The sequence below is a fragment of the Staurois parvus genome, unplaced genomic scaffold, assembly GCF_062004578.1.
Source record: "Staurois parvus isolate SC_StPar_1 unplaced genomic scaffold, SC_StPar_1.0 ptg000068l, whole genome shotgun sequence".
NCBI classification, from domain to species: Eukaryota; Metazoa; Chordata; class Amphibia; order Anura; family Ranidae; genus Staurois; species Staurois parvus.
The window spans coordinates 10,737,132-10,762,838 of record NW_028317864.1 but is presented as its reverse complement, the minus strand read 5'-3'; the positions used below and the strand labels follow the sequence as shown (position 1 = coordinate 10,762,838).

Sequence of the window (25,707 nt, the reverse complement as noted above, 5' to 3'; positions counted from 1 at the left end):
CCTCGTGCTGCTACGCAGAAGTGTGAACCACTTCGCTGCCCATCCCTTTACACTAAATAGAAAGCGAGAGGATCTTTCCAAGGCGAGGGAACCACCTCTCCTAGACCTTTGTCACAAGAACTAATGACTCATTGGAAGATTTCCCCTTTATTCCTGTTCTGGTGACAATCTAAAATTTGTGATTTTCTTTCACTTTCTGTGACAATAGTAAACAAGTCAAACAGAGCGTGAATCTCCCTAAGAGGAGGCATAGACTGATCTGCTGCAGGTAATTAGTTATGACAACAGCCATTTGGTGGCTTGACAGTTCGCACGACTACCAACCGACAGGTATCATTCACAGCACACCTTCAAGTAGGGCTGCACAGATGCCAATATTGGTGCCAATACCAAGTACTTGCACGAGTACTCGTACAAATGCTCCTGATACCCGAAACCGAGACCTTTGCAGTGCGATACAAGCCCATAAAAACAAGCGATTTGAACAGGAATGCAGTGCGATTCATGTCCAAATCGCACATGATTTTCCCCACCACTCCTGTGTGATCCATCCCAGTATACGAAGACAGGGAAGTGCCATGAAGTGCAGCAATATGCAAACAGGATAAAATCTTATCACAACTCACATGCTAAAAGTGTCATGTCAAATCCAAAACTAGCCGCTTGCGGTGCTCGCAGGGCCGAAAGGGACCGAAAGTATCGGTACTCATACTTGCCAATAAAAACCAGTATTGGTGCAACCCTACCTTCAAGTAACAGTGGGGAAAACTGTTCATTTGATGGGTTTAGAGAGAAAACAGGTGGCGCATACACCTAGTGCATTATCCAAGGTTTATTGTATTGCTTTGGTTGTCGCTGTCCTGGTACCCTTGGCTTCCCTTTTGGCTGTGCATATCCTGAGGCACTGGAGAGTACATACGATATCCGATTCGACGGGTTTAGTGCTGCTTTACCACTGGCAGGGGTGCTTACAATGGTCGGCTTTTATTTATGTAAAACTTACAAAAAAAAAAAAAAAACTGTTGCTGTAACACATTAACAAAATTAAAGCTGAACTCCAGCTGATCCATTATAGTCAGGTCCATCTAATCTGCTAGTGTAACACTACCTTCTCCCCAGACTGACAATGCTGCTGTGCAAAGGTGTCTGTAGGTCCTCTAACCAGAGTGGAGACACCCTAAGATAGGAGGCGTGTTACTGGCCAGATCACAACAAAGAAACCCGATTCTACTGAACTTGATTAACCGCTTCCCGACCGCTCTATAGCAGAACTACTGCCACAGGGCAGCAGGGCTGTGCAAAATCACATATATATGTGTGTGTGACTTTGCATTTCTGGATAAGGGGCACCTGGTATTTACCACCAGGTCCCAGCTGGAGATTCCCCACCAGCACCCAGCGATGGCAGAGTATCACTGACAGGGGAGAGACCTGTGTGTAAACAACACAGGTCTCTCTCCTGCCAGCAAGGACATGCTGCTGTGTATTTCTCTGCTGTAAAAACACACAGCAAAACAGCACACTGTTAACCCTTTGATCGCCCCATATGTTAACCCCTTCCTGCCCAGTGCTATTAGTACAGTGTCAGTGCTTTTTATTAGCATTGATCACTGTATTAGTGTCACTGGCAGTTAGTCATTCCCCCCCCTCCCCCCTCCCAGTGTCAGAATGCCTGCCGCAGTCCTGCTATAAAATCGCTGATTGCCATTACTAGTACAAAAAAAAAAAATTCAAATTCCAGTATATATACCATTTGTAGACGCTATAACTTTCACATAAACCAATTCATTAACATGCATTGGGATTTTGGTTTTTTTTTTTTGCAAAGACATTTCGCAGATTACATTTTGTCCTAAATTTATGAAGAATTTTGATTTTTTTTTATTTATTTTTACTGGACATATTTTAGAGCAAAAAAGTCAAAAATAGTTTTTTTCCCCTCAAAATTTTGGCATTTGTTTATATTGCAAAAAATAGAAAAAAAAACACAGGCGATCAAATACCACCGAAAGAAAGCTCTATTTGTGGGGGGAAAAAAAAAGGACATAAATTTCATTTATGTACAGCGTTGCATGACCGGGCAACGGTCAGTAAAAGTAATAACGCAGTGCCGTATTGCAAAAAATGGCCTGGTCAGGAAAGGGGGGGGGGGGAGCCTATGGAGGACAAGTGGATAAAGAACAGTTTCCCTCAGAATCAGCCCATTTATAAATAATGATTCTATAAACACATGCTTCTTGACACACTGGAAGCCACCAAACAAGATGTCCTTACTAAAACATTTTTCAATACATGGAGCCCACACTTGGCTCTTTCCTATATTGCTATATCCTAACACCAATTCAACTCAGAGAAATTATTTTGATGTTGACATATTCCTAATGATATTTTACCAAGAAGCTGAAAAGTTCTTTGGACCCCTTAAAATTTTTTTTGATGCAAATACACCAATCCCCCTCTAGCCAATATTGCCCGATACCCCTGAAAACTCACTGGAATGCATAATGACCTCCTACTCTCTAGCTCCCTTATCTCCTCCTCCCATGCTCGTCTCCAAGACTTTTCCAGGGCGTCACCCATCCTCTGGAACTCCCTACCCCAATCTATCAGACTATCGCCTACTCTACTTACTTTTATGCGATCACTAAAAACCTTTCTTCAGGGAAGCCTATCCCGCCCTCTGGTAATACTGGAATCCTCTACGCTTCCAACCACTCTATCCCCCACAATTACCTATTGTACCATTCACCCCTCCCTCCTAGATTGTAAGCTCAAAGGAGCAGGGCCCTCCTATCCCTCTTGTATTGAACTGTATTGTTGCTGTATTGTCTCCCACTATAATGTAAATCGCTGAGCAAACCATTTGCGCTATATAAATCCTGTATAATAATTTCTTTTGTCTCCCAATAGAGTACTCTTAACTATCACCATACACATAAATTTTATAAGATGTTGCCAACTTATTAAAGATTTGGTTGACACTATGATGCTAGAATTCAGTCTTAGACAAACCTGGGAGACATAATGACAATGCACGCGCCGCTGTGCTGTTCAGGGGAGTACAGTCCTGAGTTCGTTCTTTATGGTCCCAACATATTTAGGAACATAGCCACCTTCTATAGTGTGCTCTGAAGATGGACTATGGGATGTGCAGTGTACATATAGCAGCGCATATATGAGCAAATTATGTACACTCCTTGCTCCAAAAGGAAAGGGGGGGGGGTTAGGGAGCTCACGGAGGATGTTACAAAGAGGGGGAAAAAAAAAGTACAGAACTATGTCAAGTAAAATAGATTAGTCAGCTTTGTGTTTATTAAAAGTCAGAAGCTAAAAAAAAAAAAAAACTGTAGCTGGGTGCCCGCTGCACATGCTGCTCTGCGCTTTGTGAATGGTCCCACAGTCTTCTGGGACATGTGACGTGTCCCAGCAGACTATAGGGAGGGGACGAGGAGAACTTCCGCTTGGATTGCGTAGGCGATCTCAGTGGAAATGGGAGAGAGTATCTGTCAAAATCAGGTAACCCCCCCCCCAAAAAAAAATGCCATTCGGTAAAGGGCAGGGGAAGAGAAGAGGCCTTACGTGGAACTCTCCCTTTTGGGTGGAGCTCCACTAAGTAATGGATTACTTTTCCAGAAGAATATAGGTGTCACTTTAATTATTAAACATACTTTTAAATGCAAGTTTGTTTTTTTTTCGTTTTTGCTGACTTCTAGTTAACCACATGCCACCCAGCCACTGTAGAAATATGGCGGCAGGCGGCACGGCTGGGCAAAACCACATTTTAAAATGTGTGTTTTCCAAACAGGTAGGGGGCGCACCGCCGCCCTACCTGTCCCGCCGATGTCAATCGCTGGGTCACAGCCAGTCGTTACCGGCTATGTCCCGGCGATTAGCGGCAATCAGTGACAGAGAGCAGGGCTGCAGTAGCTGTGCTTTCTGTCAGTTCCCTGACAGCTCCTGACAGGCTGATCGGGACAGAAGAGTTTATCTGTCCCGATCAGTGTGTCTCTGTGCAGTACACCCCCGCCCCCTAGTAAAACACTCACCCTCACACAGTTAACCCTTTCACTGAATAATAAAGTTAATGCCTTCCTCCCCAGTGCCATTAGTACAGTGTCAGTGTTTTTTTTTTTGCACTGATCACTGTATTGGTGTCACTGGGGATGTCAGTGACCCCAAGTCAGTACCCCCCAATGTCAGAATGTCCGCCGCAGTCCCGCCATAAGTCGCTGATCGTCGCCATTATTAGTATAAAAAAAAAAAAATTAAAAATCCCAGTATCTTTCCCGCTATTTGTAAAACGCTATAACTTTCACGTAAACCAATTAATTTACACGTATTGGGTTTTTTTTTAGCAAAGACATGTCGCAGAATGCATTTTGGCAGAAATTTATGACTAAATTTGATTTCTAAATTCTTTTTACTGGACATGTTTTATAGCAAAGTCAAAAATATTGTTTTTTTTCCTCAAAATTGTCAGCCTTTTTTTATAGCGCAAAAAATAAAAACTGCACAGGCGATCAAATACCACCGAAAGAAAGCTCAATTTGTGGGAAAAAAAGGATGTAAATTTCATTTATGTACCGTATTGCATGACCGCGCAATTGTCCGTTAAACTAGCGCAGCGCTGTATAGCAAACAAATGGCGTAAATTGCAGTATCTATACCAGTTTGTAGACGCTATAACTTCCACACAAAGCAATCAATATACACTTATTGGGATTTTTTTACCAAAAACATGTAGCAGAATACATTTTGGCCTAAATGTATAACTAACTGAGTTTACTATATATTTTTTATAGCTGAAAGTAAAAAAAATCGTTTTTCTTCAAAAGTTTTGGTCTTTTTTTGTTTATAGCGTGAAAAATAAAAATCGCACAGGTGACCAAATACCACCAAAAGAAAGCTCTATTTGTGTGAAAAAAAGGACGCAAATTTCGTTTTGAAGCAGCATTGCATGACCGCGCAATTATCAGTTGAATTAGTGCAGCGCCAAGTAGCAAAAAGAGGCCTGGTCATTAAGGGGGGTAAATCCTCTGGAGGGCAAGTGGTTAAAGAATGGCTATGTTTGTTATCCCTGGTCCCACTGGGTGTACGTAGCCACCCTCTTTTGATATGGACTAGGGGATGTGTAGTGTGCATAGAACAGTGATAGCAAGTAATGCGCCCTGCTCATTCCAAACAAATGCGAGGAGGAAAGGAGAGGTTTGGGAGCTCGCAGAATACTTTAGAAGTCAGAAAAACACAGTCAGCAATGTTTTAACAAAAAAACAGATTGCGGGACCAATACAGTGGTATGAAACCCAAAAATTTTATATATTGCAGCAAAAAAGTCCTATTGCTCTTAATCTCCTCTGGTTTGCTGACTTCCTGTTAGAGAGTGGCTACATTTGTTCTCCATGGTCCATGGTCCCTCTGTATGTAGAAATGTAGCCACCCCCTTTTCTTCACTCCTGAGACTATACACTATGGTATGTGTAGAGTCCATAGAGCAGTATACATGACTGCAACATGCACTGCTCATTCCAAACAAATGGGAGATAGAGGGACAGGAGTGGTTTGGGAGCTCACGGGGGATGTTAGCCCTGGTTCACACCAATGCAACTTGTCATGCAAATTGCAGGACAAGTTGCACCCTATTGTCGGCAACAGAACCTTTCAAATCGCTGTAACTGCAACTTTGCAGTGCCGCACTGATATGAAAATAAGGTTCCTGCAGGATTTTTTGCGATTTCAGATGTGACTTTCATAGACATCTGTGTGTGAAGTCACACAGGTGTCAGGCGAACAGTACCTGAAATTGCACTCACCAGCAGCTATGAAATCGTGCAACTTCAAGTGAAGTGGGATCCAGTGTCAACCAGGGCTTACAAGGAGTCAAAACGCAAAAAAAAAAAAAAAAAAAAAACTTTTTTTTCGTGAAATAGATCACAGCATTAATAAATGTGTATAGTTTGCATTTGGTGAATAAAAAGATTGTCACTTTCACCTCCCTAGTGGTCTGATTATGTCCATATTTCTGTGCTCAAAGTGGTACTTTTTTTGCATGGAAATATGTATTTTTTTTATTGTAGGCTGTAATTTTTAGGAATAACTCACTGAAATCTGTCCGAACAAGAGTCTAGTAAACATCCCGGGTATGTTAAACTTTGAAACACGAAATCATAAATTATAATTTAATAAATAATCATAAAAAATAATAAATTTACATCAATAATATAAATCAAACCAAAAACACTGAAATTTGAAATACAGCACCAAGTTCGCACATCACTGAGCAAAGTCGCAAAATCGTTTTCAGTGTCTGATGACGAATTTCCCCACGAATCATTATCACTCAATTCTGCAAGTGGTTCTGATTTACGATCGCTGTTCTCTAGCTGGTCTAAAACCGCTTTTGACCTAAAGGGACACTTTTTGGACGCCATGGACGTTTCTCAGTTTCCAGGCAGAAAGAACAGTAAAAATGCAGGCAGGGCACAGGACAAAGGACTCGGGACAAAATGTATGTGAAATGGTTTGATACAGGAATGTTATACTATGTGATTTTAGTGAAAGTCTTTTTGTCATTTTCAAATTTCCCGCCGTTCCGTCCCCGTACGTCCCGACGTCGCAGGCGACGTAACCCAGAAGACGGATGCCGGCATCCGCAGGAGGACATTACAGGAGGGACATCGCGGGAGCGCAGGACAAGGTAAGTGATCGAGTGAATCCCTGAGCAACGCTGCAGGGTATTCCCGAGTGTAGCTCGGGGTTACTGCTTGTGGTACTGAAACTTTACCCCGAACTAAACTCGGGAATACCGCCAGGGAGGTTCAATGCATTTTTAAATGCAACTATCTTTTTCCCGCCAAATGACTGTTAGGGTGGCTACATTTATTTTCCATGGTCACACTGTTCGAAAGAACATACCTGTCCTATCTTGCCCACTCTTGGGAGGGACTCTGGGATATGTAGTGTAGTGAACAGTGACAGCAACTAATGTGCACTGCTCAGTCCTAACAAATGGAGGTGAGGGGGAGAAAAAGGAGATGTTTGGGAGCTTACGGAGAATGTTGGCAGTCAGAAAAACACAGTAAGCAATGATTTAAAAAAACAAAAAACCACAAAAACAGATTACAGGATCCATACAGAGGTAAAACTGCTGCAAAATGTAATTTAGTGCAGAAATTCTCCCAAACTTTTTTTTTGCAGACTTCCGGGTGGAGGAAGGCTACAGTTGTTCTCCATGGTCCCTCCGTATATAGAAATGTAGCCACCCTCTCGTTTCCTTCCAAGATGGACTATGGGATGTGTAGTGTACATACAGCAGTACCCATGACTGCAACTAATGTACACTGCTCGTTCCAAATGGAAGTGAAGGGGGAAATGAGAGGTTCAGGAGCTCAGACGACGTTACAAGGAGTCAGAAAAACACAGTAAGATGATATAAATACCTGTAATAATTTAACGAAAAAAAACAGATTACGGGACAATTAAAATTGCATTAAACCCAAAAATGTTATATATTCCAGCAAAGTGTTTTTTTCTATTGCTCTCTGTTGCCTCAATTTTTTTTTTTCTTGCTGACTTCATGTTAGAGGGTGGCTACATTTCCATGGTCCCACTGTATCCTGGAATGTAGCTGTCCTCTCTTGCTCACTGCTGGGATGGACTATGGGATGTGTAGTGTACATATAGCAGTACCCATGACCGCAACTAATGTACGCTGCTCGTTCCAAATAAATGCAAGTGAAGGGGGGAAAACGAGAGGTCCAGGAGCTCGTGGAGAATGCTAAGAGTCAGAAAAACACAGAAAGCAATGATATTACAATGTACAGCGCTGAGCAAACTTTCTGGCGCTATATAAATACTGTATAATAATAATAAACAAAAAACAGATTATAGGACCATTATACCTGGTTGACTACGCTGCAACATGTGATTTACAAATCGCACCTGAAGTTGCATCTAATGTATTTCTATGGGACTGTCTGAATACGTGCAATTTCAAGCAGCGTAATGTGAAAAGTAGTTTCTGCATTACTTTATCATCACTTCAGTGCGATTTAACGCTCACAGACTAAGATAATGACACTGAAACCACACTTGTGTATGTCGCGCTTTAAATGGGACCAAATCGCACCAATTTGAAATCGCATTCGATGTGAACCAGGGCTTAAACCCAAAAAGTTTATATATTCCAGCAAAGTGGTCCCTTCTATTGCTCAGCTTCCTCCCAATTTTATTTTTTGCCAACTTCCTGTTAGAGGGTGGCTGCGTTCATTCTCCAAAGTCCACTGTATGTGGGAATGTAGCCACCCTTTCTTGCTCGCTCCGGAGATGGACTCTGGGATGTGTAATGTACATAGAACAGTGACAGCAACTAATGCACACTGCTCAGTCCTAACAAACGGAAGTGAGGGGGGGAAGGAGAGGTCCGTGAGCTTATGGAAAATGCTAGGAGTCAAACACCCAGTAAGCAATGTTTTAATAAAAAAAAAAAAAAAAAAAAAAAAAAAACACATTACAAGAGCAAAAAAAGTGCAATTAAACCCCAAAAAATTAATAATTCCAGCAAAACAGTCCCTTTTATTACTCTCATTTTTTTTGCCGACTTCACTTGTTCTCCATGGTCTGTAGGAATGTAGCCACCCTCTCTTGCTCGCTTCCAAGATGGACTATATGGTGTGCGGTGTACATAGAGCAGTACCCATGACTGCAACTAATGTACACCACTCCTTCCAAATGGAAGTAAAGGAGGAAACAAGAGGTTCAGGAGCTCAGAGGATGTTACAAGGAGTCAACAGAAAAAAAAAAAAAACCCACACACAAAAAACAGGATTACAGCGCCATTAAAGTGGTATTAAAATATGCAATATATTCCAGCAAAAGGTTACCTTCTATTTCTCAGCTTTCTCCCAATATTTTTTTTTTGGTTGACTTCCTGTTAGAGAGTGGCTACGTTCATTCTCCATGGTCCTACGTATGTAGGAACGCAGCCACCCTCTGTTGCTCGCTCCTGAGATGGACTATTGGATGTGTAGTGTACATAGAGCAGCGACGGCAACTATTGCGCACTGCTCAGGCCTAACAAATGGAAGTGAGGGAGAGGTTCAGGAGCTCATGGAGAACGTTGGTAGTCAGAAAAAACACAGTAAACAAAAACAGACTGCAGGATCAATAAAAGTGGTATTAAAGTGGTTGTAAAGACTGAAGGCTTTTTACCTCCATGCATAAAGGTAAAAAAAAAAAAACCTTCTGTGCGCAGCAGCCCCCCCCAGCACTTACCTGAGCCTCATCGTGATCCAGCGATGTGAATGACAGCCTCGGCTGTTCAGGGTCTCTACCTTATTGGCTGAAAGAGCAAGCGGGAGCCATTCACTGCCAATGAGAAGAGAGGGGGTAGGGCTGAGCTGCAGCTCTGTGTGTGAATGGACATGCAGAGCAGCGGGTGCCCCCATAGCAAGCTGCTTTCTGCGGGGGCACCTGACAGGAGGAGCCAGGAGAGCCTACGGGGAACCCGAGAAGAGGAGGATCCCGACTGCTCTGTGCAAAACCACTGAACACAGCAGGTAACTATAGACATGTTTGTTCTTTTTGCTTTAAAAAAAAAAATAAATCTTTAGAATCACTTTAAACTGAAAAACGTAATACATTTCAGTTCCTTCTATTGCTCTCACTCTCCTCCCAATCTTATATTTTTTTTTGCCGACTTCCTGTTAGAGGGAGGCTACGTTCATTCTCCATGGTCCCACTGTGTGTAGGAACGTTGCTCGCTCCTTAGATGGACTCTGGGATGTGTAGTGTACATAGAACAGTGACCGCAACTGATGTGCGCCGCTCAGTCCTAACAAATGGAAGTGGGGGGGTGGAGTCCAGGAGCTCACGGAGAACGGTAGGAGTCAGAACACAGCAAGCAATGATTTTACAAACAGGTTACGGTACCAATCAAGCAGTATTGCATCCAAACAACATTCTACTAAATGGAAGTGGGGGGGAGAAAAACAGTAAGAAATTATTTTGTGAACGTTAGGTGTCGGGGTCATTAAGCAGCGGATCTGTACGGATCACTGAGGAGGGACAAGGACAGGATTTGTCTCATTTTACCAAAAACATAACACTAGAGGCCTTAAGAATACATGAGGAAGGAAGTGTGAGGGAGAGGGACCCCTTGTGGAGGAGGAGGAAGAGAAAGAGGGTCCCCGTGTGGAGGAGGAGGAGGAAGGAGGAGAGAAGAGGGTCCCCGTGTGGAGGAGGAGGAAGAGAAAGAGGGTCCCCGTGTGGAGGAGGAGGAGGAGGAGGAGGAGGAAGGAGGAGAGAAGAGGGTCCCCGTGTGGAGGAGGAGGAGAAAGGAGGAGAGAAGAGGGTCCCCGTGTGGAGGAGGAGGAGAAAGGTGGAGGAGAAAGGTGGAGGAGAAAGGAGGAGGAGAAAGGAGGAGGAGAAAGGAGGAGGAGAAAGGAGGAGGAGAAAGGAGGAGGAGAAAGGAGGAGGAGAAAGGAGGAGGAGAAAGGAGGAGGAGAAAGGAGGAGGAGAAAGGAGGAGGAGAAAGGAGGAGGAGAAAGGAGGAGAGAAGAGGGTCCCCGTGTGAAAGAGAAAGGAGGAGAGAAGAGGGTCCCCGTGTGAAAGAGAAAGGAGGAGAGAAGAGGGTCCCCGTGTGAAAGAGAAAGGAGGAGAGAAGAGGGTCCCCGTGTGGAGGAGGAGGAGAAAGGAGGAGAGAAGAGGGTCCCCGTGTGGAGGAGGAGGAGAAAGGAGGAGAGAAGAGGGTCCCCGTGTGGAGGAGGAGGAGAAAGGAGGAGAGAAGAGGGTCCCCGTGTGGAGGAGGAGGAGAAAGGAGGAGAGAAGAGGGTCCCCGTGTGAAAGAGAAAGGAGGAGAGAAGAGGGTCCCCGTGTGGAGGAGGAGGAGAAAGGAGGAGAGAAGAGGGTCCCCGTGTGGAGGAGGAGGAGAAAGGAGGAGGAGAAAGGAGGAGAGAAGAGGGTCCCCGTGTGGAGGAGGAGGAGAAAGGAGGAGAGAAGAGGGTCCCCGTGTGGAGGAGGAGGAAGAGAAAGAGGAGAGAAGAGGGTCCCCGTGTGGAGGAAGAGAAGGAGAAAGAGGAGAGGGTCCCCGTGTGGAGGAGGAGAAAGAGGAGAGAAGAGGGTCCCCGTGTGGAGGAGGAGGAGAAAGAGGAGAGAAGAGGGTCCCCGTGTGGAGGAGGAGGAGGAGAAAGAGGAGAAAGAGGAGAAAGAGGAGAGAAGAGGAGAGAAGAGGAGAGAAGAGGAGAGAAGAGGAGAGAAGAGGAGAGAAGAGGAGAGAAGAGGAGAGAAGAGGAGAGAAGAGGAGAGAAGAGGGTCCCCGTGTGGAGGAGGAGGAGGAGGAGAAAGAGGAGAGAAGAGGGTCCCCGTGTGGAGGAGGAGGAGGAAGAGAAAGGAGGAGAGGAGAGGGTCCCCGTGTGGAGGAGGAGGAAGAGAAAGAGGAGAAAGAGGAGAGAAGAGGGTCCCCGTGTGGAGGAGGAGGAAGAGAAAGAGGAGAGAAGAGGGTCCCCGTGTGGAGGAGGAGGAAGAGAAAGAGGAGAAAGAGGAGAGAAGAGGGTCCCCGTGTGGAGGAGGAGGAAGAGAAAGGAGGAGAGGAGAGGGTCCCCGTGTGGAGGAGGAGGAGGAGGAAGAGAAAGGAGGAGAGGAGAGGGTCCCCGTGTGGAGGAGGAGGAGGAGGAAGAGAAAGGAGGAGAGGAGAGGAGAGGGTCCCCGTGTGGAGGAGGAGGAAGAGAAAGGAGGAGAGGGTCCCCGTGTGGAGGAGGAGGAAGAGGAGAAAGAGGAGAGGGTCCCCGTGTGGAGGAGGAGGAAGAGAAAGGAGGAGAGGGTCCCCGTGTGGAGGAGGAGGAAGAGGAGAAAGAGGAGAGGGTCCCCGTGTGGAGGAGGAGGAAGAGGAGAAAGAGGAGAGGGTCCCCGTGTGGAGGAGGAGGAGGAAGAGGGAGAGGAGAGGGTCCCCGTGTGGAGGAGGAGGAGGAAGAGGGAGAGGAGAGGGTCCCCGTGTGGAGGAGGAGGAGGAAGAGGGAGAGGAGAGGGTCCCCGTGTGGAGGAGGAGGAGGAAGAGGGAGAGGAGAGGGTCCCCGTGTGGAGGAGGAGGAGGAAGAGAAAGAGGAGAGGAGAGGGTCCCCGTGTGGAGGAGGAGGAGGAAGAGAAAGAGGAGAGGAGAGGAGAGGGTCCCCGTGTGGAGGAGGAGGAGGAAGAGAAAGAGGAGAGGAGAGGGTCCCCGTGTGGAGGAGGAGGAGGAAGAGAAAGAGGAGAGGAGAGGGTCCCCGTGTGGAGGAGGAGGAGGAAGAGAAAGAGGAGAGGAGAGGAGAGGGTCCCCGTGTGGAGGAAGAGAAGGAGAAAGAGGAGAGGGTCCCCGTGTGGAGGAGGAGAAAGAGGAGAGAAGAGGGTCCCCGTGTGGAGGAGGAGGAGAAAGAGGAGAGAAGAGGGTCCCCGTGTGGAGGAGGAGGAGGAGAAAGAGGAGAAAGAGGAGAAAGAGGAGAAAGAGGAGAAAGAGGAGAAAGAGGAGAAAGAGGAGAGAAGAGGAGAGAAGAGGAGAGAAGAGGGTCCCCGTGTGGAGGAGGAGGAGGAGAAAGAGGAGAGAAGAGGGTCCCCGTGTGGAGGAGGAGGAGGAAGAGAAAGGAGGAGAGGAGAGGGTCCCCGTGTGGAGGAGGAGGAAGAGAAAGAGGAGAAAGAGGAGAGAAGAGGGTCCCCGTGTGGAGGAGGAGGAAGAGAAAGAGGAGAAAGAGGAGAGAAGAGGGTCCCCGTGTGGAGGAGGAGGAAGAGAAAGGAGGAGAGGAGAGGGTCCCCGTGTGGAGGAGGAGGAGGAGGAAGAGAAAGGAGGAGAGGAGAGGAGAGGGTCCCCGTGTGGAGGAGGAGGAAGAGAAAGGAGGAGAGGGTCCCCGTGTGGAGGAGGAGGAAGAGGAGAAAGAGGAGAGGGTCCCCGTGTGGAGGAGGAGGAAGAGAAAGGAGGAGAGGGTCCCCGTGTGGAGGAGGAGGAAGAGGAGAAAGAGGAGAGGGTCCCCGTGTGGAGGAGGAGGAAGAGGAGAAAGAGGAGAGGGTCCCCGTGTGGAGGAGGAGGAGGAAGAGGGAGAGGAGAGGGTCCCCGTGAGGAGGAGGGAGAGGAGAGGGTCCCCGTGTGGAGGAGGAGGAGGAAGAGGGAGAGGAGAGGGTCCCCGTGTGGAGGAGGAGGAGGAAGAGGGAGAGGAGAGGGTCCCCGTGTGGAGGAGGAGGAGGAAGAGAAAGAGGAGAGGGTCCCCGTGTGGAGGAGGAGGAGGAAGAGAAAGAGGAGAGGAGAGGAGAGGGTCCCCGTGTGGAGGAGGAGGAGGAAGAGAAAGAGGAGAGGAGAGGGTCCCCGTGTGGAGGAGGAGGAGGAAGAGAAAGAGGAGAGGAGAGGGTCCCCGTGTGGAGGAGGAGGAGGAAGAGAAAGAGGAGAGGAGAGGAGAGGGTCCCCGTGTGGAGGAGGAGGAGGAAGAGAAAGAGGAGAGGAGAGGGTCCCCGTGTGGAGGAGGAGGAGGAAGAGAAAGAGGAGAGGAGAGGAGAGGGTCCCCGTGTGGAGGAAGAGAAAGAGGAGAGGAGAGGGTCCCCGTGTGGAGGAAGAGAAAGAGGAGAGGAGAGGGTCCCCGTGTGGAGGAGGAGAAAGAGGAGAGGAGAGGGTCCCCGTGTGGAGGAGGAGGAAGAGAAAGAGGAGAGGAGAGGGTCCCCGTGTGGAGGAGGAGGAAGAGAAAGAGGAGAGGAGAGGGTCCCCGTGTGGAGGAGGAGGAAGAGAAAGAGGAGAGGAGAGGGTCCCCGTGTGGAGGAGGAGGAAGAGAAAGAGGAGAGGAGAGGGTCCCCGTGTGGAGGAGGAGGAAGAGAAAGAGGAGAGGAGAGGGTCCCCGTGTGGAGGAGGAAGAGAAAGAGGAGAGGAGAGGGTCCCCGTGTGGAGGAGGAGGAAGAGAAAGAGGAGAGGAGAGGGTCCCCGTGTGGAGGAGGAGGAGGAAGAGGAGAAAGAGGAGAGGGTCCCCGTGTGGAGGAGGAGGAGGAAGAGGAGAAAGAGGAGAGGGTCCCCGTGTGGAGGAGGAGGAGGAAGAGGGAGAGGAGAGGGTCCCCGTGTGGAGGAGGAGGAGGAAGAGGGAGAGGAGAGGGTCCCCGTGTGGAGGAGGAGGAGGAAGAGGGAGAGGAGAGGGTCCCCGTGTGGAGGAGGAGGAGGAAGAGGGAGAGGAGAGGGTCCCCGTGTGGAGGAGGAGGAGGAAGAGAAAGAGGAGAGGAGAGGAGAGGGTCCCCGTGTGGAGGAGGAGGAGGAAGAGAAAGAGGAGAGGAGAGGAGAGGGTCCCCGTGTGGAGGAGGAGGAGGAAGAGAAAGAGGAGAGGAGAGGGTCCCCGTGTGGAGGAGGAGGAGGAAGAGAAAGAGGAGAGGAGAGGAGAGGGTCCCCGTGTGGAGGAGGAGGAGGAAGAGAAAGAGGAGAGGAGAGGGTCCCCGTGTGGAGGAAGAGAAAGAGGAGAGGAGAGGGTCCCCGTGTGGAGGAAGAGAAAGAGGAGAGGAGAGGGTCCCCGTGTGGAGGAGGAGAAAGAGGAGAGGGTCCCCGTGTGGAGGAGGAGGAAGAGAAAGAGGAGAGGGTCCCCGTGTGGAGGAGGAGGAAGAGAAAGAGGAGAGGAGAGGGTCCCCGTGTGGAGGAGGAGGAAGAGAAAGAGGAGAGGAGAGGGTCCCCGTGTGGAGGAGGAGGAAGAGAAAGAGGAGAGGAGAGGGTCCCCGTGTGGAGGAGGAGGAAGAGAAAGAGGAGAGGAGAGGGTCCCCGTGTGGAGGAGGAGGAAGAGAAAGAGGAGAGGAGAGGGTCCCCGTGTGGAGGAGGAGGAAGAGAAAGAGGAGAGGAGAGGGTCCCCGTGTGGAGGAGGAGGAAGAGAAAGAGGAGAGGAGAGGGTCCCCGTGTGGAGGAGGAGGAAGAGAAAGAGGAGAGGAGAGGAGAGGGTCCCCGTGTGGAGGAGGAGGAAGAGAAAGAGGAGAGGGTCCCCGTGTGGAGGAGGAGGAAGAGAAAGAGGAGAGGAGAGGGTCCCCGTGTGGAGGAAGAGGAAGAGAAAGAGGAGAGGGTCCCCGTGTGGAGGAAGAGAAAGAGGAGAGGGTCCCCGTGTGGAGGAAGAGAAAGAGGAGAGGGTCCCCGTGTGGAGGAAGAGAAAGAGGAGAGGGTCCCCGTGTGGAGGAAGAGAAAGAGGAGAGGGTCCCCGTGTGGAGGAGGAGGAAGAGAAAGAGGAGAGGGTCCCCGTGTGGAGGAGGAGGAAGAGAAAGAGGAGAGGGTCCCCGTGTGGAGGGAGAGGAGAGGGTCCCCGTGTGGAGGGAGAGGAGAGGGGCCCCGTGTGGAGGGAGAGGAGAGGGGCCCCGTGTGGAGGGAGAGGAGAGGGGCCCCGTGTGGAGGGAGAGGAGAGGGGCCCCGTGTGGAGGGAGAGGAGAGGGGCCCCGTGTGGAGGGAGAGGAGAGGGGCCCCGTGTGGAGGGAGAGGAGAGGGGCCCCGTGTGGAGGGAGAGGAGAGGGGCCCCGTGTGGTGAAGCCTGGTACACAATGGCTGGCACACCTCCATACAGAGGACCCCAGGCTTATCAGGGACATGGGGGTCACGTGACCACCACCCCCTCCCCCGGCCTTCTCTAAAAAGAGCTGGGTCATGGCTCCCCTCAGATTAGCGCCCCCCCCCCCCCCCCAGGCCCGGAGCTATGACAGGGTGGTGTGCCGGTAGAAAGGAGGAACGTCTGAGAGGAAAGGCCCGGGCCTAGTGTGAGGATCCGGAGGAAATGCGGAAGGAGCGGCCGCCTGCGAGAAGTGCGCGGGGCCGGGGAGTAGGCCGCGGAGCCTGTGTGGAGTGTGAGGCGCAGGTGAGAAGGCCGCCACTGGGGTGACAGGAGGAGGAGACGTTGGTGAGGCGCCCCCGTGTGTCAGCCTCCCCCCCCCACTTTCATACGCCTCCCTCCTTCCCTCCTCTTCGGCGCCTCCCGGTACCCCCTTCCTCAGCGCCCGTTTACCTGGTCGGGTCAGCCAACTCAGCTCCGAACTCCGGCCGCCTCCGCCATCTTAACACAGCCCAAAGCCCCTACTGACTGCTGGACCCGTGAGCGCAAGAGCCGCGGCGCCCCAATCTCGCGAGATTCCTTTTCCTTGTGACCCCGCCTCCTTTGTCTGCCTAGGCTGACCTCGCGAGATTTCCTCCTCGCTGCCCTTAGCCAAAATCGCAGGAAATCTCGCGAGACTTGCTGACTGCAGGGTTCCCCTCCGCCCTCCTCCGCCGCCGATGACAAGTCTCGCGAGAGCGTCATTCCTCCATCTCCAGATTTTCTCCTCCGGATAGAGGGGCCGGCGCGTCGCAAGCAGAGATCTCGTGATCTCTTGCCCTGAGAATCTCGCGAGGTTTTCTCTCAGTAGCGCCTGTGGTGACGAGAGAATGTCAGTGGAATTGCTTTATCATGAACGGCGGGCCATGAGTCATGGAGCTCAATGAGTCCCAGGTCATGGCCGGCTGTCAGTGGAAATTTCCAGCCCTAATGTCGGCTTAGTCCTCACTTTGTCATTGAATAACATGTCCTACACCCCCATTGCCAATATTCAGCCACCTATGAGGCGCTTACAATACTGTGGGGCCTGTTTGAAATGACGTGTGCCCAGGGCCCCGTTCTCACCTCTGAGGTGCGCTTTCTAGAGTGTTCAATGGAAGCGCGTCTGAAATGCGTGAAAACCGCGCCGCACAGATGTCAATCGGCCCTCATTGATGAAGGCTTTGCGCCACTTTTGGTATCGGTCACCACCATGGGCGTCCAATTCAGGTCATCGAAATACCACACCGTACAGCGCCACCCACAAAATTACCCCCCCCCCCCCCCCACATATCACCAACCTCATCCGCAGATAGGTCAGGAAGGAATGTTTTCCCCTGCAGGAGCAAATGGAATCATGCTGTCACCCTAGCAGTACAGTCACCATAGTGATACTGTACTACTTGTGGGGGGATGATGAAGATTGGATACTGTGAGAGCTGTGATTGGTCACCATAGTGTCACCATAGTGATACTGTACTACTTGTGGGGGGGTGATGAAGATTGGATACTGTGAGAGCTGTGATTGGTCACAGCTTGTCACATGGTACAAGGCTGTTGTGAATAGCCCTGTACCATGTGATCGCTGTGATCATTCACAGATTTCACACGTAAGCAATGACATGCAGCACAGCGGCTAAATAGTTAGCACTTCTGCCTGGCAGTACTAGGGTCGTTGATTCGAATCCCAGCCACAGCACCACCTGCCTGGAGGTTGCATGTTCTCCCTGTGCCTGTGTGGGTTTCCTCCGAGTACTGCAGTTTCCTCCCACACTCCAAAGACATGCTGGTAGGTTAAGTGGATCCTGTTTAAATTGGCCCTAATATCTGAATGTGAGTTAGGGACCTTAAATTGTACGCCCCTTGAGGGTTAGGGACAGATGTGAATGTACAATATATATGTAATAATACAATATATATATACTGCTTGGAGTTTGCATGTTCTCCCTGTGCCTGCGTGGGTTTCCTCCGGGTACTCCGGTTTCCTTCCGCACTCCAAAGACATGCTGGTAGGAGAATTGGCTCCGGTCTAAATTGTCCCTAGTATGTGTATGTATGAATGTGAGTTAGGGACCTTAGATTGTAGACCCCTTGAGGGTTAGGGACTGATGTGAAGGTATAATATATATGTAAAGCGCTGCGTAAATGGACGGTGCTATATAAGTACCTGAAATAAATAAATATATTTATTGAAATATTAAATATGGCCAAAATTGTAGTATTTCAAATATATGGCAATATATTTGGGAAGAATATTTTTAAAACATATTACAAATATATATTTCTTCCATGTGGGTAGCAAATAGGCCAGCGGTTCTCAACCTGGGGGTCGCGACCCCTTTGGGGGTCGAACGACCATTTCCCAGGGGTCGCCTAAGACCATCGGAAAACACATATTTCCGATGGTCTTAGGAACCGAGACACCGCTGCAGTCTCCGGCGATGTGTGGGCGGGATGATACGCTGCTGTCACCTGGCCACACCTCCGGGATCGCTCAGCAGCTCCGCCTCCTCGCCGCTGATTGGCCACCGGAACTGTAGCTCAGGAGAGGCACACAGGCGGCCAATCACCGGCGAGGAGGTGGAGCTTGGAGAGGAGGAGCCGAGCGGCAGCGCGCGTACATCAAAGAAGACCGAGGGAGCTGCCGGAGCGAGTGAAGAGAGCGGCCAGAGAAGGAAGACAGCTGACAGGTAAGTGAGAGAGCGAGCCCAGGCTGGAGCAGGGGTCAGCAAAGTAAGTATCATTGGTGTCAGTGGGAGGAATAGTGCCCCATCATTTGTGTCACTAATACCAACGATGGGGCACTATTCCTCCCCCCACTGACACCAACGATGGGGCACTATTCCTCCCCCCACTGACACCAACGATGGGGCACTATTCCTCCCCCCACTGACACCAACGATGGGGCACTATTCCTCCCCCCACTGACACCAACGATGGGGCACTATTCCTCCCCCCACTGACACCAACGATGGGGCACTATTTCCCCCCCCCCCTGACCCCAATGATGGGGCACTATTCTCCCCTCCACCACACTGACATCAATGATGGGGCACTATTCCTCCCACTGACACCAATGATGGGGCACTATTCCTCCCACTGACACCAATGATGTGGCACTATTCCTCCCACTGACACCAATGATGTGGCACTATTCCTCCCACTGACACCAGTGATGGGGCACCACTCCCACTGACACCAGTGATGGGGCACTACTCCCCCCACTGACACCAGTGATGGGGCACTACTCCCCCCACTGACACCAGTGATGGGGCACTACTCCTCCCACTGACACCAATGATGGGGCACTACTCCCCCCACTGACACCAATGATGGGGCACTACTCCCCCCACTGACACCAATGATGGGGCACTATTCCTCCCACTGACACCAATGATGTGGCACTATTCCTCCCACTGACACCAGTGATGGAGCACTACTCCTCCCACTGACACCAGTGATGGGGCACTACTCCCCCCACTGACACCAGTGATGGGGCACTACTCCCCCCACTGACACCAATGATGGGGCACTACTCCACCCACTGACACCAGTGATGGGGCACTACTCCCCCCACTGACACCAGTGATGGGGCACTACTCCTCCCACTGACACCAATGATGGGGCACTACTCCCCCCACTGACACCAATGATGGGGCACTACTCCCCCCACTGACACCAATGATGGGGCACTATTCCTCCCACTGACACCAATGATGTGGCACTATTCCTCCCACTGACACCAGTGATGGAGCACTACTCCTCCCACTGACACCAGTGATGGGGCACTACTCCCCCCACTGACACCAGTGATGGGGCACTACTCCCCCCACTGACACCAATGATGGGGCACTACTCCCCCCACTGACACCAATGATGGGGCACTACTCCCCCCACTGACACCAATGATGGGGCACTACTCCCCCCACTGACACCAATGATGGGGCACTACTCCTCCCACTGACACCAATGATGGGGCACTACTCCTCCCACTGACACCAATGATGTGGCACTATTCCTCCCACTGACACCAGTGATGGAGCACTACTCCTCCCACTGACACCAGTGATGGGGCACTACTCCCCCCACTGACACCAGTGATGGGGCACTACTCCCCCACTGACACCAATGATGGGGCACTACTCCCCCCACTGACACCAATGATGGGGCACTACTCCCCCCACTGACACCAATGATGGGGCACTACTCCTCCCACTGACACCAACGATGGGGCACTATTCCTCCCACTGACACCAACGATGGGGCACTATTCCTCCCACTGACACCAACGATGGGGCACTATTCCTCCCACTGACACCAACGATGGGGCACTATTCCTCCCACTGACTCAACGATGGGGCACTATTCCTCCCACTGACACCAACGATGGGGCACTATTCCTCCCACTGATACCAACGATGGGGCACTATTCCTCCCACTGATACCAACGATGGGGCACTATTCCTCCCACTGATACCAACGATGGGGCACTATTCCTCCCACTGACACCAACGATGGGGCACTATTCCTCCCACTGACACCAGTGATGGGGCACTATTCCTCCCACTGACACCAGTGATGGGGCACTATTCATCCCACTGACACCAGTGATGGGGCACTATTCATCCCACTGACACCAGTGATGGGGCACTATTCATCCCACTGACACCAGTGATGGGGCACTATTCATCCCACTGACACCAGTGATGGGGCACTATTCATCCCACTGACATCAGTGATGGGGCACTATTCCTCCCACTGATACCAACGATGGGGCACTATGCATCCCACTGATACCAACGATGGGGCACTATTCATCCCACTGACACCAGTGATGGGGCACTATTCATCCCACTGACATCAGTGATGGGGCACTATTCCTCCCACTGATACCAACGATGGGGCACTATTCCTCCCACTGACACCAGTGATGGGGCACTATTCATCCCACTGACATCAGTGATGGGGCACTATTCCTCCCACTGATACCAACGATGGGGCACTATTCATCCCACTGACATCAGTGATGGGGCACTACTCCTCCCACTGCAAAATTACAGTTATGAAGTAGCAATGAAAATAATTTTATGGTTGGGGGTCACCACAACATGAGGAACTGTATTAAGGGGTCGCGGCATTAGAAAGGTTGAGAACCACTTGGCAGTCTTGGCCTGAAATGCTCACCATGCATTGCAGTGGCTATTGAGCAGTGAAACAGTTGCAGAGCTTAAGGAAAGAGGAACAAAGGTGCTGCCAATGCAAAAGAACAAAACGGGACTCTGCTGCAATAAGCATTTTTATTATTTAAAGATGATCCCAAAATAATTTTTTTCTATTAACCATTTGCTGCCCGGCCTATAGACGTTTGGCAGCCGCAAAAATGCACTATCTTTCCGGGGTGTATGTCATTTGGCGTCCTCCCACACATGCGCAGTTCGCGCGCTTGCAGAGCCGCGCAGCGGCGTGATCTGTCACCGGCCATGTACCTCGGACACGGCCGATGACAGATCTGAGTACCGGCCCCTGTTGTCGGTACCATGTGACCTGCTGTGACCAATCACAGCAGGTCACATGACAGTTGTATACAATGGATGGCTTCATTCATGCCATCCATTGTATACTAGTGTCTAGCTGTGAATGGTCACAGCTAATCACATGCACATGTCATGTGATTAGCTGTGGCCAAATCACAGCTAAGCACAAAAAAAAAAAAAAAAAAAAAAACCTGAATGATTCGATGTCATTCAGGTAAATGCTTGCTTATAGCAAAGTAATTCTTTGCTATAAGCAAATTGTGTAAAAAAAAATACTGATCACTTCCCCAAAGTAGTACAATGTTACTATGGTAACATTGTACTACTTTGGTCATAGTAAAATATGAAAAAAAAAAATCTTAAAAAAAATAAAAAAATGTAATAAAAAATAAAAAAAATATATATATTTGTTTTTCATACTGTCACCAGTCAGTGTCCCTGATCACCGCCATGCCAGTTATATGATGTACTGCACTGGTGACAATATGTGAAAAAAAAATAGTGAAAATAATTTTTTTAATTTTTTCATTTTCTGAAAAATTATGACAAAAAAAATACAACTTCAAAAAACTTGCCATGCCTCTTATGAAGTACGTCGGACTGTCTACTCTGCAAAAAGGGGTCATTTGGGGGATATCTGTACTGTCCTGACATTTGGGGGATATCTGTACTGTTCTGACATTTGGGGGGATATCTGTACTATTCTGACATTCTTGGACCTCAAGAAATTAGATTGGCTGTCAGTACTTCAGGATTGATCAATTTTCAGATCTATACCATAGTTTGTGAACTCTATAACTTTCCTACATACTAAATAATACATCCTAATTTGGGTTATTTTCACCAAAGACATGTAGTAGAATACATCTTGGCCTAAATTTATGAAGAACAATTATTTATTTGTAATCTTTTATAACAGAAACAAAGAAAAACGTGGGTTTTTTTCAAAATTTTTGGTCTTTTTTTGTTAATTTAGCAAAAAATAAAAACCCCAGCGGTGATTAAATACCACCAAAAGAAAGCTCTAGTTGTGTGAAAATGATAAAATTTTAGTTTGGGTACAATGTTGTATGACCGCGCAATTGTCATTCAAAGTGTGAGAGCGCTGAAACGTGAAACATGGCCTGGGCAGGAAGGTGTAAAATTGCCCGTTATTGAATTGGTTAAAGGTCCCCGAGACTACCAAAACATTGCCCTTCTTGAAAGAATCCCTTAACCTCTTGCCGACCGCGCATAGCCGAATGACGGCTTCACCGCGGCCGGCCAGTTCTGGGTGGACGTCATATGACGTCCTCCCAGAACGCGCTCTCCTGCGCGCCCCAGGGGGCGCGCACCCGGCGATCTCCGTGATCGCTGTGTCCTACGGACACAGCTGATCACGTGATGTGGTAAAAGGCCAATCACAGCGGCCTTTTACCACGTGATCAGCGGTGTCCAATGACACGCTGATCACAGGGAAATGCAAGTGCCGGTTTTCGGCTGCACTTTCCTCACGCTGTCAGATCGTGAGGAAAGTACTGCCGAGAACCGGCAGTTGTCAGAGCGGGGATCGGCACCGATCATCAGGGCACTGATGATCGGTGCCCAGCAGTGACACCCGCAAGTTCCGCCCAGCAGTGCGCCCACTAGCTCCGCCCACCCGTGCCCAGCAGTGCACCCACCTGTGCCCAGCAGTGCCCCCACCTGTGCCCAGCAGTGCACCCACCTGTGCCACTGCAGTGCCACCTACCTGTGCCCAGAAGTGCCACCTACATGTGCCCAGCAGTGCCACCCACCTGTGCCCACCCACCTGTGCCCACCAGTGCCACCCACCTGTGCCCACCCACCAGTGCTGCCCACCAGTGCCACCCACCAGTGCAGCCCAGCAGTGCTGCCAGTCAGTGCCACCAGTCAGTGCCCAGGGGTTGTGCCAGTCAGTGCCACCAGTGCCCAGCAGTGATGCCAGTCAGTGCCGTCTATCAGTACCCATAATCAGTGTCACCTATCAGTGCCGCCTATCAGTGCTGCATATTAGTGCCGCCTATCCGTGACCCCTAATTAGTGCTGTCTATCAGTGCCGCCTATCCGTGCCACCTCATTAGTACTGCCTATCAGTGCCCTTTAGTGCTGCCTATCAGTGCCGCCTATCAGTGCCCATCAGTGCTGCCTCATCAACGCACATCAGTGAAGGAGAAAAAATACCTGTTTGAAAAATTTTATAAAACAAAGAAATAAACTTTTTTTTTTTTCAAATTTTTTGCACTTTTTTTATATATAGCGCAAAAAGTAAAGCGCCCAGTGGCGATTAAATACCACCAAAAGAAAGCTCTATTTGTGAGAAAAAAATGATCAAAATTTCACATGGGTACAATGTTGCATGACCGCGCAATTGTCAATCAAAGTGCGGCAGCGCTGAAAGCTGAAAATTGGCCTGGTAAGGAAAGGGGTATAAGTGCCTGGTAGGCAAGTGGTTAAGGACAGTAAGAGGAAGATGTCAGAATCAAAACACTGACAAGGACAGAAAAAAGGGTTTGGGTTATGGTTCAGATTTGATAGCTAATCAATACCATAGGGCTGCTGAGATGAAAACTCACGTTTTACCAAATGGCCTAATGGGCTAGAAAAAAAAAAAAAGCTCTTCTGATGCTTATCCCTTGGAAAGAAATGAAGGCGATATCTCCCCAATGAGGGTATAAATGATGATTCCAAACCTTCCTCAGACCAACAGAAAATAGTATTCCTGTCTGTGTTTCTATTGGGGGTATTTCTCCTATCTTCTTGTTCTGTCTGACATCTGTCAAACAGACATGAATTGAGGAAACAAAATCCCCCAAACAGTGATACAACCAGAAACAAAATTGTAACCTTTTCTCAATCAACCTATAAAAAAAAAGTTTTGGTCGGAATTGGGCTTTAAGTAGGCTCTAGGATGGGTTGATGATCAAGTCCAATAAGTTATGTCTTTTACTAGAACTCGTTCTTTTCTGCCCTCTGATGCTTAATTTCTATTTGTATGACTTCATACAATGAACATTTGCACTTACCCTACATAACCCAACTCTTTCCTGCCTAACTGTTCCCACTAAACTAAATTCACATATCCTGTTGTGGTTTCAAACCAAGTTATGTTGATATCTGAATCAAAGTATTCCTGACTTCCCAACACATGCATGCTTGTGAATACTGAAGTTTGCATAAATCACAATGATAGGATAACAAGCACATGTTCAGAGGTGTTGTTTGGGTATGAGCAGAGCTCTCTCTTTGTCTTTCTCAATCCAAGTTCAACAAATGGGGTAAATTACAGGACAATGTTCGTGATGATAGGGAGTTCTGCTGAACCCCCAAAATGTGTGGAGACAATGGGAACTCCAAAACACTACGCCACCGTTCTCCAAAATTCAAAAATGTGCAGCAAGACAGTCACAATAAAATCTTATGTTTGTGCTTAAGTAGCCAAGGAAGACAGATCATTTGACAAAAACAGAAATACAAGATGTCATAAAACCTTAAGTAGCCCAGGGTCTTCAAATGATCTCTGAGGCCCTGGTGTAAATGGTCACATTATTAATGGCCTGGTGTGCAGTTTTAGGAATACAAATCTGTGAAGGCTGGAGTATTAACCTTTGCTGATATTTAGCTGAACTCCCGATAGTGAAACTTTCCACATATTTCACGATTCTCACTTCAGCCTTTCTCAACTAGGGATCCTTCAGCGGTTGCTAGGGGGCTTCTTGAGACATGAGAAATGAGACATTTCTGCCTCTCATATAAATAACCATTTAAAACGTTGGTCATTTTAGTTATCTACAAGATGAACATTCTTCCACCTGACCACCAGTATAAGGAGGCCCTTCCCCCAAAGATCTACAATGTAAGATGGTCTTTACCCCTTCCATGGTTTAGCAATGAGCAATTTAAGGGAACACTACCATTTTCACGGTCTACATTTCTTTTCTGGCCATTTTTTTTTTGTTTCCTTTCATTATTATTATTAATGAAACTATTTTTGTAGTATACATCAGCCCTGGCTTAAATAGTTTGAGTATGTCACATTCATATTTGTTTATTTAGTATAGGTACTTATATAGCGCCATCAATTTATGCAGCGCTTTACATATATATTGTACATTCACATCAGTCCCCGCCCTGAGGAGCGTACAATCTAAGGTCCCTAACTCACATTCATACATACACATACTAGGGCCAATTTAGACAGGAGCCAATTAGCTTACCAGCATGTCTTTGGAGTGTGGGAGCAAGCCAGACTCCCCGGAGGAAACCCACGCAGGCACAGGGAAAACATGCAAACTCCAGGCAGGTGGTGCCATGGTTGGGATTTGAACGAATGACAGTAGTACTGCCAGGTGGAAGTGCTAACCATTTAGCCACTGTGCTGCCCCATATTTGTTCATTCCAATATTCCCCAAATTGTGTTATTAATATTAGCAGGGATTCCCTGAGACTCTAATATTGTTACAAGGGTTCCTTTATCTTCAAAGGGTTGAGAAAGTCTGTTCTACTATCCTAATGGAGTTACCCTCCTAAAGAGTAGCGATGTTAACAAAGAAGAAGACACCACTCCGACGCCAAACACTACTATAATACAAGGTCCATAAGAGGCTAAGAAGACAAATATACATCATACACATATATCATCTTTGATATCCAACAAT

General features: G+C 48.7%; 1 protein-coding gene and 1 long non-coding RNA gene across 11 annotated transcripts in view; one reads left to right on the top strand and one right to left on the bottom strand.

Moving 5' to 3' along the window:
• Positions 1–16,087, bottom strand: part of HUWE1 (HECT, UBA and WWE domain containing E3 ubiquitin protein ligase 1) — a 229,241-nt gene extending 213,154 nt beyond the window's left edge. For all 9 annotated transcript variants that reach the window (XM_089669150.1, XM_089669155.1, XM_089669153.1 and 6 more), the window contains exon 1: positions 15,954–16,087. The gene's annotated coding sequence lies outside the window, so the exon portion shown is untranslated. The remainder of the gene's footprint in view (positions 1–15,953) is intronic.
• LOC149469561 (uncharacterized) overlaps positions 15,659–25,707 on the top strand; it is a 64,790-nt gene continuing 54,741 nt past the window's right edge. For both annotated transcript variants that reach the window (XR_016311566.1, XR_016311565.1), the window contains exon 1: positions 15,659–15,806. This is a non-coding gene — a long non-coding RNA (uncharacterized LOC149469561). The remainder of the gene's footprint in view (positions 15,807–25,707) is intronic.